This window comes from Podarcis bocagei, assembly GCF_964188305.1.
Source record: "Podarcis bocagei genome assembly, chromosome: Z".
NCBI classification, from domain to species: domain Eukaryota; kingdom Metazoa; phylum Chordata; class Lepidosauria; order Squamata; family Lacertidae; genus Podarcis; species Podarcis bocagei.
Window position 1 is genome coordinate 41,890,573 of NC_138140.1, and position 17,509 is coordinate 41,908,081.

Consider the following 17,509-nt stretch of genomic DNA (forward strand, 5'->3'; position numbering starts at 1 on the left):
TTCTTTCACCTCTGGTGGACCTGCCCGAAAGTAAAGGCCTTTTGGGAAATGATACATAATGAGCTGAAAAAGGTATTTAAATATACCTTTTCTAAGAAACCAGAGGCCTTTCTCCTGGGCATGGTGGACCGGAAGGTGCCAAAGAAGGACAGAACCTTGTTTATGTATGCAACCACAGCAGCTAGGATTCTCATCGCTAAGTTCTGGAAAATACCAGATTTACCCACACTGGAGGACTGGCAGACGCAGTTGATGGACTACATGGAGTTGGCAGAAATGACTGGCAGAATCCGAGATCTGAGCGAAGAAACAATGGAGGAGGACTGGAAAAAATTTAAGGACTATTTGCAAAAACATTATAAGTTGTTTGAATGTTAAGATAGCGCACGATTAAGAAACATTATGCTTCTGCATTTTATTTTAAGCAAATGATAAAGTAAGCATTGATGGAAAAAACGAGACATATTTGAAACAAAATATTATGTTTATTAAGAGTCTTAAAATTAAATTACAAATTTTTGAAATTGGTAACATAATATATTTAAAGGTATAATAAGATGAGAAACAAGATAACAAATTGCTGAACTGGCTAGAACAATGAATGCAATGCTGAGAGGATGTGAGGAGGTCCAAAAGTTGAAGGACTGTTGAAGGACGTTAAGGAAAGTTTCTTAATATTTTTTCTTTGTTTATTTTTCTTCATATACATATATATAAAAAATGTTTCTTGTATGTTGCCATGTAAACAAATTTGCTAACCTGTGAAAAGAAACGCAATAAAAAATCTATATAAAAAAAAAAAAATGATAGTTAACCACGCTGTCACCTACTTGGCCTTGTGTAGTGCCTTCCCTGTTCTACAATACACATTCTAGCCAAACTGATGATGATGATAATTATAATAATATTTATTATTTATACCCCACCCATCGGGCTGGGTTTCCCTAGCCACACTGGGCAGCTTCCAACAAAATATTAAAATAAAATAGTCTGTCAAACATTAAAAGCTTCCCTAAACAGGGCTGCCTTCAGATGTCTTCTAAAAGTCTGGTAGTTGTTTTTCTCTTTGACATCTGATGGGAGGGCAGGTGCCACTACCGAGAAGGCCCTCTGCCTGGTTCCCTGTAACTTTGCTTCTCACAGCGCAGGAACCGCCAGAAGGCCCTTGGCGCTGGACCTCAGTGTCTGGGCGGAACAATGGCAGTGGAAACGCTCCTTCAGGAACAGTATGCTGATACTGAATAACCCCCAAGCATTCCAGAGCATTTTAACCATATTGACTTTCCCTTTTCCCTTTTATGTTCATCACCGGGGTGTAGTAAGTTCTGAATGTCAAAGATAAAGCAAACCAATTCAGACCTGATTTAAAGTCTAATCCAGTTGTGCTCATTCTAGATTATTCAATTCTAAACTGAGTTGTGCTCACTCCTTTGCTTGTACTATAGGAAAACAGATATGTCTATACGAATAGAAATGATACTTCGGGGGAGGGGGTGTCCAGGCGCTCTATAGCTGGGATGGGGTACCTATGCCTCTCCAGATGTTGGTAGACTCCAGCACCCAACAGCCGCAGCCAGCATGGCTCATGGTCAGGGATTATGGGAGTTGCAGTCCAACAATATATGGAGGACCACAAGTTCCCTATCCCTACTCTATAGGAAGAGATAATAAGCACATTATCCAGCTTCATAAAACATGCCTATCAATATTACTAGAAAAGAGTGCAAACTTACTTTCTCCTCCTAGGACTTTTATTTTATTATGCATTTAAGTATTGTGGTGTTTTTTTAAAAAAATGGCCACTTCATTCATGAAGTGACTCGTTGTTCTTATTATCGGCACAAGTGAAGACAAAAAGGCAAAGCAATTATTAAAGCATCTTCAAAAGCATTACAAGTAGGAATAACTGAATTACAGTGACGCAATTAAGGGATGTCCACATGTCCACTTGAGTTCCATTAATGAAGAATCTGATGAAAACCTAAAAGCTTTGTTTACATTTTACCTTTACTTAAAAGCTTAAGTTAAATATGAAGAACTCTGATGCACAAACCATAATGATTAAACTTATAAAAAGTTGGGATGGGAGGAAGTAAAATCTTGTCACATCATCTAACCAATTATTGCTTTTTGTTGTTATTTGCAAATATGTCATAAACTGATGAGGAAGCAACTGACTATATGATTATTCCTGAATCCATAAAGGGAGTGAAAGAGTGGCTTATTAAAAACTCCCACAAGTTTAGTTACATACTGCTAGGATAGAGGAAGGGGGTGCTGTGGGTGCAGGCCGCCCCAGGTGTCACCACTGGGGTGTGTGTGACAAAATGCCAGATGCCACTCACCACGGGGCCTGCAGTGCACCTGAGCCACACGTGTCTCCTGGGAAAGACTTGGTGGCTTGGGCGACACAGGCTCCGCGCTGCCCAAACTGTCCACCCACTGCCTCCCCCCAGCTGTAGGGCGGCTGAGTGGGGGGAGGCAGGCAGACTCTGGAGGCCCCATGGTGTGCCTGCCCCTATGGATGGCTCGTCCCACCCTTGCCCTGCCCCTATGGGCAGCACGCCCTGCTCCTGTGCATGCTGCCCCAGGCGCCCGAGCGGCTTCCTCCACTGCTGGATATAGGGAGACTGTGGACACTCCCCTGATGTCATCGGACTTTCATTCCCACCAGCTACAGTCACTATGGGCAATTTTCAAGATTGATGGTGGGTGTTGTAGTTCAGCCACATCTGGAGGGTGACAGGATCCCCACCTAGGTGCTAGTTGAATGAAACCAAATTACTGAGAACAGTTCACAAAGCTATCATCATGCATGAAGTCAGTGGAGTCTTACTTCAACAAAGTCAGTGAAGGACCAACCTGGGGATTCTCAAGGGTAACCAAACTCTTTAGGCCTATGGGTACACTTGGAGTTTTGAAAGCATGCTGTAGTGGATGCCCCTCCCCACACAGAAAGACAAGAAGAGAGAAAGTGCACACACACTTCACTTTTCAGAGTCAGTAGAACTTTACTCAGTGAGTGTCCATTGGGGCTGGTAGGTGGGAGGCAGGGAGATCAATGACAAGCTGCAAATAAGACAGCAGGAAGATTGGGGCTGGCTGATGGCAGACAGGGATAGGTAGGTAGGGAAGTAGCCTCCAGTGACTTTGCTGCAAAAAGCCCAAAATTTAACTGCCTAATTCTTCAAAGCTATTACAACTAAATGTTCTAAGGAATTTGCATTTAATTTTGAAGTGTCAAAAGGAACCTCTGAAGTGGAACAGATAGAGAGTCATAAAATGTTCCAAAGTCATCCATAGATAGGAGAGTTCTAAGGGGCCCAAAGTATTCCCACACTTACATCCTTCTCTGTTTTGGAGAAATGTGATGAGACAGACATCCTGCTGCAGAAGAAATATTTGCAAAGGGAGATAATGGAGAGACAGTGAAGATTCACCTTTAGCTGACTGACTTCTTAAACAGACTGAATCTTGGCATAAGCACCTTAATTCAAACACTTGTCACCAAATATGCACTTGGAAAGAAATGACCACTGCAGAATATTGAGCAATTGGAACTGAAGATAAAGCAAGTCAGAGCTTATTAACAATTTGATGCTTCATCATACCCTGAAGGGTGGAAATATATGAGTTCATCTTGAGAAATGTAAGAAGGCATTGTTTTCTTTTCCACCATGCCTTCATCACGTGCAACACTGTTTCTGTTCCACTACAGATCATCTTCCACCCAAAACTACATTATCCACTGTGGTGAAGTTTAATTATATTGTCATTATGTTATTCTACTCCATGCAAAGGAAACACAAGGCAATGGTAGATGGCGCATCATATGCAGAGTGAAAATAACAGCAATTAATACTGAATGTATTCACTAGATTAATTTCCATTTCGAATAGTGGGATGAATAAGCATACATCTCCAATTTATACTCTCGTTTTTGGTTTAATCAAAATTCTGCAAAATCCCTACTCAGTCTCCACTTCCTCCTTTACTGCTATATGCTGGGGAACAATGATTTATTTCCCATGAAACACCCTGGCCATCTGGGGGGAAAGCCAGCTCAGAAGCAGTAAATCAATGTATATTTTTCACTATGGCTGCCATCTATATTGTATCACACATGTGGCAATGAAGCCTCTCAGATTGACTTATTGAGCTGCTGCAGGGGTAGCCAATAAGGTGCCCTCTAGATGTTGTGGACTCCAACTCTCATCAGATCCAGCTGGCATGGCCACTGGACAGAGATGATGGGAGTCAACATCTGGAAGCAGGGGCACAACCTACTGGGGTCCCAACACTTTTGCCCCCCTCCATTGTTTATTTGGGGAGGACCACCCCTACGTTCAAAAAGATCAGGTCCAAATGCAGAGATGAGCATGGCACAGCTTCAGTGGTGAGCTTCTCCTTCTCCTGCTGTGGAAGCAGCCCCTGGCAGGGGACAGTGGCAGGAAGAGGAGGAACCGCCAGCCATTGAACCCCTGCTGCCACCATGTTCTGCTCTGCCCCCTGGCTCCTCCCAATGTCCTGATATGACATTGACCCTCCCCCCCCCCATCTGCCTCACAGGTTGGCATTTCTGTCTGGAAGGAACCAAGTGTCATGAATTGGCTGGATGTAGAGGAGTGGTGGGAGGCCCAAGCTGGGGGACACCCACAGGGGAAGAAGGCTCAGAGCCAGGAGATTGGTGGTGCGTGGTCAGAGGGAGAAGAGGGAGCAGACCTGGAGGAGAAGGTGTTGGAAGCTGAAAAGGCAACAGGGTTTAGTGAGCAGGAAGCTCCACCCCCCACCTCCACCCCAATTTCCCAGAACACAGAGAGAAATGAAGATGGTGCAGCAATGAGAGATAAGACGACAGAGCCTTAGACTGCTGGGAAAGGAACCAGGAGGGGATCCTTGGGGCAAGACCTACTGGGAAGGGTTGCTATGATCACTAGGCGTGTGCTGTTTAGGTTTCTTTGAATAAAGAGCTAATTTCACTGACACTGGTTGCTTTATTGCTTTATTGCTGACCTATGCCTGACTCTAGCTCCTGACATCAAGGTGCCTGTCCCTAAGTAGGGATCAGTACATCTGTCAATTTCATTTCTTTAGGTTTATCATTTTTCCAATTTTAAATTCAGTGCTCCACATTTCCAAAACAATTTCCCAGATCCAGTTAATTTAATTAATCAGCAGTTTAGTGCAAATTTCTCCTAATAAACACATTTTATACAGATTTTTATGTAATATACACATTTCCCCAAGCAATTTCCCCTAATAACATGAATTCCTGTATGCCCTTTTCACTAAAATGTGCATTTTATCCACATTCTCCCCTTAATATGTGCATTTACGTACATATTGTTTGGCTGCAGAAGGATATCTATCTGTCAGTCCACATTTGGTCTGAGAAGTACAGATAATGTAGATTCATATTAAAATTCTCCTTTCTATTCCTAAGATATTGGGGTGTCATGGAATGCAACAATCCTGATAATCAAGAAGCAGTAAAATGAGATGGTTTGATGAATTTCAGATATAAGATCTAAATAATGGGCCAGCTGGCTGCAGGCCTCTAGCTGTGCATGCATTCAGAAATGAGCCTAGAACATTACCCCAAAGTCTATGAGAACATGGAAGAGAAAATAACTTCAGTAGTGGGTAGAGGTAAGGATACCTTCACTACATCCCTCCAGAGGGCTCAGCTCCTTACCTAGTCCCAAAGCTCTACCCTCTTCACTGGCGGAGGAAGAGGAGTGCGGGGGGAGAGCACCGTCCCCAGCAGCACGATCCTGGTGGGGTGCCATCACGGCTGCCCCCCCACGCGCTGGGCACCACACCCCCAGGACACATGCCACACCCCTGCGGGCAGCGAGCCACACCCCCAGGACACGCCACTCCCCTGCAGGCAGCGTTCCACACCCCTGGGACGTGCGCCAGCCCTGCCTCCACCTGCTCTCCGCTACCCCCAGCCAGAGCATGAAGCTCCACCACTGACCCTCTTCACTAGGGAACTACACCCCAGGTCCTAGTTTCCTCCATACTGGTTCTCATGGTATGGCCATTGGTTCTTGGCCTGGTAGTCAGCTGCCATCTGCTCACATAGGCAAGACCAGAGAGGAGTGAAAGGGGCAAGTGTTTGCCTAAGAAATAGCAACCTTTCCTCCTGTTGGTGTAAATCTTGTGGAAATTATAACAGGCATAAACTGGAAATTTAAATAAGGTTTCAATAAGCATGCTCACTTGACCAGTTTGAACTCTCCTATCAAGATGATTCTGAAATGTTTTAAGATTCCATTAAAAAAAATCAATAGGATTTACTTGGGAGAAAATATGTCAAAGAGACTAGTATGAACATAAAATATACAATCATTTGTTTTTCAGACATTTAGCATGTGGGGTAAGGTTCACCACATCACTGTGATGCAGATTACCTCTTCAGTGGTCTCCCTTATGTTCCCAATGGCTACTCCACAAAACCATTAGATCAGGGAAATGCATTTGCTAAGGCAAGAAGTGTGTGTACAGGTATTCATGTGTGTGCATGAGAGAAAGCATCATAGTTATAAAAACATGATATTTAAAGCTTGGGAGGAACATCAGATGTACACTAATCACTTTCACTTCGGATCACTCAAAAGGAAGGATCTGCTGCAACAAGCTTTGAGAGTTGTTCCCTTGAAACACATCACAAGTCACTTGTACATCTTCCTTTGGCAATTTCACCAGATTTGGGTCATGTTTATGCATCCTTTCAAGTGTCTCGAGTAAAAATTTTTGCTGCTGCTATTTTTCTTTGCTGCCTTAATTTGTTTACCTGTTACTAAACTCACTATTGATTTAAATTAACTTTGCCAAGGCTCATTAGCTCAGTTAACTTGCATGCACTTTAAACACACTCGCATATTTACACAGGCTGATGTGCACACAGAAATACCTGAGTTGTTTCCCACCTGTTTGAGTAAACAAAATACCAGCAGCTCTTTACTCTGTAGGAAAGGGGGGGGGGAGAGGGCCCTCTTGTGAAATAAAAGGCAAGATATCAGGAAATGGGATTTGGAGTGTTTTGAAAACCAGAAGAAGAGTTTCAGTTTATAGAGATAGAGATAGAAAGAAATATGAAAACCTACCTGTGAAGGACTCTAGATCTGAAGTGCGTAATAACCTGGTGCAATGTCTGACCCCATATGATGCAAGAAGCCTCTGATTTGACGAGGATAATGGTGGCTTCATTTTCCAATCATGCCTGATCCAAAGGCTAGTGCCTTCATCCTACACGTGGAAAGGCTCCTTGTTGCTATGTAAACTGCTGATATGTAAACTATTTTTATATATGGAAATTGTTTTGTAATTTGTTAATTGCATGGTGAAATTGTTCTGAGGTGGTTTGTTGGAAGATGGTTTGTTGTTGAAATGAAATACAATAAAGTAAAACAAAGCAACAAAAAGCTTCTGTAACAGAAGCTTGTGCAGATTGCCAGGTGACTGAAGAACATTATAGGGCATGTGGGGATGCACTTTCAGTTCCCAGGACTTACTACAGCCATATTCCAATGGACACACCTTGGGCAGCATGGGGTAGTGCAGAATCAATCTGTATTGAGCTTTTGTTTTCCAAATGGAACTATATGATACGATACGATACAATATGATAATCTTTATTGTCATTATTCCGTACAGAACAATGAAATCACTAGACTATGAGAAGGCATTTTTTAATAGACATAAAATATGCAAACAGTGTGCAGCCTAAGTCACATACCCTCCAACATTTCTCCAATGAAAATAGGGATGTCCTATTCAACAACAACAACAACACTATTTATATCTGGCCCATCTGACTGGGCTGCCCCAGTCACTCTGGGTGGCTTCCAACATATATAAAACATAATAAAACATTAAGCATTAAAAAAATAATAATCCCTATACAGGGCTGTCTTCAGATCGCTCGGTATTGGAGTCGAATAACTCCATACCCTCCCAAATTTCTTCCATGAAAATAAGAAAAAGTGGAGCATTCCAGGATCAAATCAGAAACCAAGATGACTTCTGTAAATCCTAGGCTGTCCCTGGAAAATAGAGACACTTGGAGCGTCTGAAATGAGAGCCCTTTGCCTAAATTGGGCTCTTAGACAGCCTATTTTTCCTTACATAGACTTTTGACTTGAGCATGACAATAGCATGCCCGATTCATATTCTTCTGTTATCATTCTTCTGCGGACTGCTGTTGCCATTAAGGTGATGTTTCAGGCCAAATCTCCCCGCTTCAGTAGTGCCAGTTTTCCTGTGTAGCAGGAGTGGGGGTATTTTTTTAGTCCAAAGGCCACACTGGTTTGTCGGAAACCATGCATGTGAAGCCAGATGCAAAAGTGGGCAGAGAATTGGATGCGACTCTTTCCTTAGGCTACATTCCAGCCAGTCAGAGGTTTCTAAGACCAACCCACCCACACTCCTTTCATTCCTCCATCTTGGTAAGCAAAATGCAGTATCACAGTTCAAGAACACACATTCCTGTCAGGCAAATGCATTTGAGGATGGCACGGAGCAGAGGTGATAAGAAGAAGCAGCCTGGGAGGAGGGACTGTTGCCCAGAGAGAATTCTGAGGGCCAGGTAGAAAGGTTTGGAGGGTCACATGTAGTCACCAGACTTGAGTTTCTCTACCCTTGTTGTACAAAGACGCCCCACAGTATCATTTTCATTAAGAAGAAAACACATTAGAGCCCCAACTTCATCATACATTTAAAACCGTATTATACCACTATAAACATCCATAGCTTCCCCCAAAGAATTCTGGGAACTGTTTTGAATTAAGGGTGCTGAGAGTTGCTAGGAGGCCCCTGTTTCCCTCACAGATCTACCATTCCCAGAGTGATTTAACAATCAATTCCTCGGGGAACTGAAGTTATGTGAGAAGAATAGGGGGTCTTCTAACAACTCTCAACAACTTTTACAAAACACAGCTGCCAGGATTCTTTGTGGGATGCTACAACTGTTAAAAGTGGTGTGATACTGCTTTAGATTTATAGTGCAGATGGGGCCCAGGTCTTTCCTAAATGATGCCTTCAATTTTAGTTGCCAAACCTAGCAAATGTTAAATGCTGGAGGTGCAGTGATGGGGAGGAACAATGTCTGCGTCATAAATGAAAAGCAGCGAAGGAAGTGTCACAACTTCATTTTACAAACATAACGCATTGTCATGGCAACATGACTCCTAGCATTCTGTTTTTTAAAAAGGGAGCACTGAAATGTGAAGAGTGATGCAAACTCCTTCCACAATGTGACAATTGAAGAAGCCTACGTTGATAGTACACAGTAATTCAAACAAATACATCTTGAGATCTTTTATACCTAGACAGAGAGATTATGCATAATATTGTCTATGACCCCTGTTAGTTTTCAAATTTGTGCTATTTGTTCAAAACCTCACTAGGGATTGAGGCAGAATTATATGAGGCAGAATTTTGGACTGATCGTTATACAGTTATGGAAAACCCTTAAGAGTTTAGAGGGTTAGAGAAAGAGAACCAGACATGCTCAGAAGTAGAAATGTTACAAGATGCAAAGGTTGCCAACCTTTTGCGCACATTCAATGAGCACATTCAGAATTTTGAGAAAGCCCAACAGTCGTAAGTCTGTTGTCCCATATCACAAAATGGCTGCAGTGGGGCCATGGCATAATGACAGCCACTACTAAAAGAACAGAAAAAATACAGGACCACAAAACTGGATGCTTTCCCCATCAGCCACCCCATCAATGGGGAAAAGGCACTTACATCAACCACTGGCACCCTCACAGATAGAAGCTCTTTGCCCACCCATCCTGTTCAGAACAGGTAGGACAGCAGGCATCCAATCTTGGCATCTAATGAATAGTGGGTATGTTCAAGGGAGAGCATCTTCAATGCAGGACCTGAGGAGGAAAAGCAAACAGTCTCTTGTGTAATGCTGAGTTTTGAGGGGATAGTTACTGAGATATTCTGCAGACACCCTAGGAGGCACCCTAGACCCATGCAGAGAGGAAGGGGGAGCTCAGGGACTTAGAGGGCTAAGCTGGTCAGGGAGCCCCACCAGGGACTTGGCTGCCTTTTTGTTTGAATTTATAATTTTATTCTAACAAGATTCCCACCCAGTGCCTCAAGCAAGCTCTGAATGGGCCTGCTGGTGGGCCTTCTGGTACCCATGAATGATAGACTGGTAACCACTTTAAGGCTTAACACACTTACATGTTATTGCATTGGCAATTAGGGCAGGGAACATGAGGCTTGTAGACTAGTTCAAGCCCTATTGCTGGAGGCAGAGTCTCTGGCAATATCACTGCAGCTGTGGTGTCTTGTTCACTTGTTCACTTTGGAAACAGGCATGAAACAGCAGGAAGAGTGGCCTGGAGGACCTCTTCCATTTTCAAAGCAGCAGCATTGGGAAGAACTGTCTGATGGTATGTGCTGCTGGACATAGAAGAGGCTGCCTTGGAAGGTGGTAAGCTCTTCTTCATTAGAGGCTGGGGTATGGTGAAACAGTAGATTTCCTGCATTGGCTTGGGATGATCTCTGCATTTCCTTCCAACTCTCGTAATTCTGTCAGGCTGCATATCAGGCAGTTGAGGGACAGAATAAACGCAGAAGGCTTGCCTCTTTGACTTTGCTGCTTAAAACAATTGCTGCTTAAAACAGTTATATTTTTATAATTGATGAAGGAAAACACAACATAGGACTGAATTAAGTTAATCAATGTCTTTTCTGTCCATGCCTCATCCAAGCACTACTTGATGATGTTGGGCTGTGAATCCTAAGCCAATATATAAATATGCTTGCGCCACTTTGATCCACAAGGACAGATTGCTTGGCAAGGAATAGCACAGGGCAACGATGCTAGAGGAGAATCCCAAGCAAAGCACGCTATGGTCAGGGAGCATCCTAACTTCTGCCTCAGGGCGATTCATTTGCTGCTTTCATCCCTTTCCTAACTTCTTATGTTCGTGGGCCATGTGTTATGTAAAGAGCATTGGAAACATGGTGCCCTCCTTGAAATAAATTGCTTGGCCCAAGTCTATCCATCACATTATAAAAAAATAAAATACTGCTTTTCAACTGGGATTTGCTACTCTTCAGACATGAAGAGATGATAGGTGGATAGATGCTTGAACGAGCTTGGAAATTGAACAATTGCTGATGTGGAAGAGCATCCTCTTGGTTAGTGATGAATCACCTCAGTCTGCACTGAAGCATCCCTATCTGTGCATACAAGACTTGCACTGAAAGATGCAATAGAGCTTTGCCATGTTTTCAGGCCAAGTACAAACTTGCGTCTGTTATCACCAGTTTCCTAAATCTCTTCTAAAAGCAAGAGATGCCGGTGGGGTGACACTGCTTTGTTTTCTCCCTGGCCCCACAATCAATAACCTAGCAGAAATCTTCCAAACTCTTTTGTCCCCAGGATGCAGAAAGGTTTAAGTGATGCAGTCCCTATGTGCCTGCTACCTCTATAACTTGTTTCACACACCTCACTATAGACTGAGCAGGACAGGACCACTGTAGAACTTACATGGTTTCATCAATGAATTTTCACTGTAGTAAGTTTACTTGTCTAAGGAGGTTCATATACCCCACCAGACCAGTCTATCAACTCCAACATGGACAAAGCATTAGGGTTGATGGAATATGTCTTCCTCGGGGGTACAGAAAATCTCCCCATGTGTCATCATCGCTACCCCTCAAGTCATCAATCTTTTGGACATTAGCTCTCCTCTCCTCACTGTCATCTGAGCCCAAGAGTGGCTAGATTATCATTTCACTGAATGCATACCACTGTGTGGTTGGCAAAACAGCATCCACTACAGCCTTCTTCTGCAGCCTGAAACAAGGCGTGGTGTGGACCTTCCACCCAAGATTGTTTTACTTTGATGTTGAACAAGCAGGGGTAGTACATGCAAACAATGCATTCTACTATCAGTCTTAAGTTGTTGAGGGTTTTGCCTTTGAGACCATTTTTTGAAACCCATATGCAACAAAGCCTGTTTACTGTTGTTAACCACCCTGAATGGCTCACTGGACCATTTTTAAGAAATGCCAGATCTGTGTGAAATTTTCCTGTCCTTATGGCCTGTGTGATCCAATTCCCATATGCTTGATCTGCAGACAGATCCTTTATGACAGTGAAGTAAGAGGTTCTCCAGTTGAGAGTTTGGTAAATGAAGGATCAATTTCAAGATCTATAGCATCTTGCCAATGCTACCTGCCCACTTGCTATTTAGAAAATATATTCCTATTAAGCACTGTGATTAAGTGCCACAGGGGTGTGGAGGACACAAACCAACCAGATGCTTATGACTAAGCTAGACCTCTACCCAGTGCATGGTATCACCCTCCCAGCCAGTGCTAACATTTGTAGAATGATCTCCAATGGCCTGCAGGCTCTTATCAATGTCCTTGTTCATGAAATCTACAAGACTATTAGCTGGTTTTTCTCTCGAGCCTTTATCCAGAGTGAAGATATCTTACACCTGGCTCACTGCACACAGAATAATGCCATTCTGTGATGATGCTGGGGAACTGCTGATCTAAATTGTCTGCTTTCAACCTAACTTTAGTTGTATCTTCACGGCTGTCAAAGAAGATGCAGTCAATTTTACCGTTCTGACAAAGACCATCAAATTCCTGATCCAAGGATTTCATGACTTTTTCATTGTATCCAATGAAATTATACTCAGAGTAGACCAATTAAAACCAGTGAACCTCAATTAATCACTACCCTTAATTTCAATGAGTCTACTTTGTGGGTGTGGTGGTGGTGTTATTCACATTTTTGACATAACACCACACAAATCAATAACCAATTGAGTAGTACCTTGTTCAAAATAGAGTGTATTTTTGGCCACTGTCAATTATTTCTTTAATTTTACTTTCAGAGAAATAGTCCAAAAATTGAGATTTCATGTCCATTAGTTGAAGAGGAGCTAGTTACATTTGTGAAGAGCTCACATCTGTGTATATTTATTGTATGCAGCTGCTATGCTCCTGTTGCTTGTCAGTTTATTGGTGCGCAACATAAAATCGTGCCTATCGGTAGTGTCTGTGTGACTCATTCCTTTCAATATCCCAAACATCAGAGTGAGCTTCTCTGTCAATTTAGTTTGCCATAATTTGGCATCAAATTATTCAAACTGGAAAGTCAGGACTTTCCAATAATGTGCCACCATTAATGAGGCTACTTTGAGAATGACTAAAACTATGTATATGTACATTAGAAGCTTGAAATGCAGTAAGGTTGTTTCCCTCTGCTACTTTCCAAGTCACTTTTTATTTCACTTTTATGTCGCTCTGGAATTCACTGACCCTAAAGCCCTGCCAGGCTCTTTGCTTGTTTGTTCTTAGGTGCCTGGCCAAGGTACTACTGTTCAGTTGTGCATTTTACTTTACCAACAGCTGACCATGTTCTACCTCAGTAAAGACAATAAGAAAAGTCCCATGGCTGGATCAGGCCAATGACCCATCTAATCCAGCATCCCGTTCTCACAGTGAACACCCAGACCATGGTTGCTATCTTGGACTTGCACCTACTCAGTCCTGGCGAGTTGACTTACTGAGAACAAAATTAACCTTTTAAGTTACATGCTGAATGATCTCAGCTGTTGCACTTCCAATTGGCTTAATTAATTAATTAGTAAAGGAAGCTAGAGAGACTGTCTATTGTCTGCTGAATGCCTGGGATTAGTGCCTTGCTGATTTAGTTTTTAGGAGAAAATCTACTTTGTACCTTTACACACACACACACACACACACACACACACCAGTACAGAAAGATATATTTCTTTTTTAAAAAATAAAAAATATATTTTTATTAAAGATTTCTTTGTGTACAAAAACACATGCGTTGTCTCTTTTTCAAGTTGTGTTTTCTACAATTCAGTTTCATTTGGTGTGAAACATTAGTATTACATACAATGTTAGGTTGGGAAGAAAAGAGGGGGAAAGAAGGGGGAATGGTGAGTGGGGTCAGGTGGTTATGTTTCTATTTTTCTACTTAGTGGGGGGGGGGTTGTGTCAGCGTCACCTGTGTGGATTCTCTTACTATTCGTTCATTGTGTTTCCTTAGTGGTGAGAGGTTGGGGGTGGCCTAGGGTGCATTTTAAGGAATCCACTTTTTTAAAAAAAAAAATCCGTCATGTGCACAGTAAGCAGCCTCCCTGCCCTCCCATTACAGAAAAGGCTGGGTTTTCAGGAAACATTGATCCATGGAAAGGCTCCAGAATGCAGACCATTGTCGAATGAAAAGCACCTGGAAAACAAGAAAAAGTGACAAAAGGAACCTGTACCCCACCCATCAGAATTGCAGACAGATTTTCCTTCCATTTTGATGTTTTGGGGGTACATTTACTTTTACTCAATAATTGGTGCAGAATGGTCAAAAACTGCACACCCAAAAATGGCAGAGCTCTAATTGTTTTATTCCAGTACGTTTCCGAGCACAATTCAAAGTGTTGGTGCTGACCTTTAAAGCCCTAAACGGCCTCGGCTCAGCATACCTGAAGGAGCGTCTCCACCCCATCGTTCAGCCTGGACACTGAGGTCCAGCACCGAGGGCCTTCTGGCAGTTCCCTCACTGCAAGAAGCAAAGCTACAGGGAACCAGGCAGAGGGCCTTCTCAGTAATGGCACCCGCCCTGTGGAACGCCCTCCCACCAGATGTCAAAGAGAACAACTACCAGACTTTTAGAAGACATCTGAAGGGAGCCCTGTTTAGGGAAGCTTTTAATGTTTGATGTATTACAGGATTTTAATATTTTGTTGGAAGCCACCCAGAGTGGCTGGGGAAGCCCAGCCAGATGGACGGGGTATAAATAATAAATTATTATTATTATTATTATTATTATTATTATTATTATTATTATTATTATTATTATTATTATTATTGCAGTGCTCTACAACAGTGGTGAAGATCCTTCAGTCCATGGAGGTAATTAAGTATCCCCATTTGCCCTGCAAGTCTGTTTTGGCCTTGCCATAGTTAACTGAGGTATGCCTGATGTCATATACGAGGTCAGTTGTGAGGCAGGCCAGGATGTGGATGGGCCAAAGGGGTGTGATTTGTACTTTCAAGTCCTGAAAATCAGCTGTGCCTTTGCCCTCACTGTTTAATTTCACACTGAATGTGCAAAACCGAGTCACCAGATGCCATTGGGTGAATGACAGGTGGGAGGCCCACACTGCCCACCTGTCAGACTTTGTCCATGGCAGGTGGGGTGGGGAAGATAAGGATGCAGACAACTATATGGAATCTTTCTCCTGCTCTGCGATTTAGGCTTTCATCCTACTCTCATTCTGATACAGAAACCTACATTGAAAATTACAAAACACAACTGCAAGCATAGCCACCTTTGTAAGTTGAGTCAATCAGATCAGGGCTCACAACAAAAGCCTGGCTTTAGGAGACCTGTCAGAGCAGAACACATTTAACAGTTTCCGATGGGAAAATGCATAGAAGAAAATGACAGGTTTGCTTTTCTGTTGTCTGCTAGCAAGAAATGTGAACTTTTCAAGTGTGGCTGTGCCTCAGATAAATACAAGGGCAGCAGAAAGATTGCTGTGGAATCAGAGTGACCAGTCTGCACCCCTACAATTTCAGTGGTGGTTTGCTGACACTTGAGAGTGCCTTCACAAAATCTGGCAAGAAGGCGAGATACAGTGACCCCCACATTGCTCCTGTGAAAGATTGCCACATCAAGCACACCACTCAAGGCACTTCCAACTGTGGAAATAACCTTTCGTAGACCCCTAATGGGGAAGCTGTCAATGTAATGTGCTCATTATTGCATGGAGCTGCTCCTCATGTTGATCAGAGCAGCTGCTTGGAATACCTTGAACAGCAAACTCTGGGGAATGTTTATGAATACCAGACAGGGTGTGATGAGGTGGCATAGGTCACTTTAATTGGTGTTGCCTCTGGGTGACATGAAGGTACCCTTTTTACACTTAAAGCCACCCCTAACCTAAGTTTCATTCATTGGGTACATGTCAAGATTGATAGCATGGCACACTATAGCTTTTTTACCAAATAAATAAACAAGATCCTAGAAACATCATTGTTTCACCCCTGATCTTTCTGCAATATAATTTGTAGTCTAGGAACTAAAAACACACAGAAAATACATAGTTGTGACTATAGATAGAACTGTACACATGTATTTACGGTGGTGGCTCCTCTTTTAGGGAGACTGGGGCACTTCTCCACCAAACCCAGTCTGCTCTCAGCCAGAACCTATGCTTGCCTTCTCACAACTTGTCATAGTGGTGTCATTGGCAGTCAGCTCCCTTCTCCTAATTATCAGCGCTGCCCTTGTTGAACACAACTGAGAGAAGAATGGGGACAAATCTTAGATGAGTTGGCTGTGCCTGTAATTAGCTCTGGCTTTACCTACACTTCACCTCCTTGCCTTCCACCCTATTGGTTTCAATAGCCACTGGTGACCAGGCACCACTGCATACCTGGAGAGAGATTTTGAATTGGGACCATGAAATCAATTGGCATTATGGGGTAATATCCCGTTTGGACTACTGCAATGCACTCTATGTGGGGCTACCTTTGAAGGTGACCCGGAAACTACAACTAATCCAGAATGTGGCAGCTAGACTGGTGACTGGGAGTGGCTGCCAAGACTATAAAACACCGGTCCTGAAAGACCTACATTGGCTCCCAGTACATTTCTGAGCGCAATTCAAAGTGTTGGTGCTGACCTTTAAAGCCCTAAACGGCCTCGGCCCAGTATACCTGAAGGAGCGTCTCCACCCCCATCATTCAGCCTGGATACTGAGGTCCAGCGCCAAGGGCCTTCTGGCGGTTCCCTCACTGTGAGAAGCGAGGTTACAGGGAACCAGGCAGAGGGCCTTCTTGGTAGTAGCGCTCGCCCTGTGGAATACCCTGCCATCAGATGTCAAGGAAATAAACAACTATCTGATTTTTAGAAGACATCTGAAGTTTTTAATGTTTGATGTTTTATCATGTTTTTAATATTCTGTTGGGAGCAGCCCAGAGTGGCCGGGGAAACCCAGCCAGATGGGTGGGGTATTATTATTATTATTATTATTATTATTATTATTATTATTATTATTATTATTAATAAACAGGAACTTAAGGATTTGACCCCAAATCACCTTCTCCCAATCTCAGAAAAATGAGTTTTTGTACAAACTCTAATTATGATGTCATATTGTCTCACATGTGTGCACACGTGTGCACACCCCTCCCCCCCACACAAATATATATATCAATGTGGTCAATGTCTTCTTTCTGAAGATTCCCAAAGTGGCAGATTTACAGGATTTAAGACTGGTTTTCACAAGAGATATTTTGAGCAAGGTCACTGCAGGTCATGAAATTTTCATCAAGATAATGGCAGAGGGGCCAATAATACAAACATGTTTGCTTTGTTGAATGACATCAGTGGGCAAAAGCCTGATCTTTATTGAAATGCTATAAAATGCTGAGCAAGGGCTTCATTGTGACTTGCAGCCACTTAGTAGCCTTATCCTCC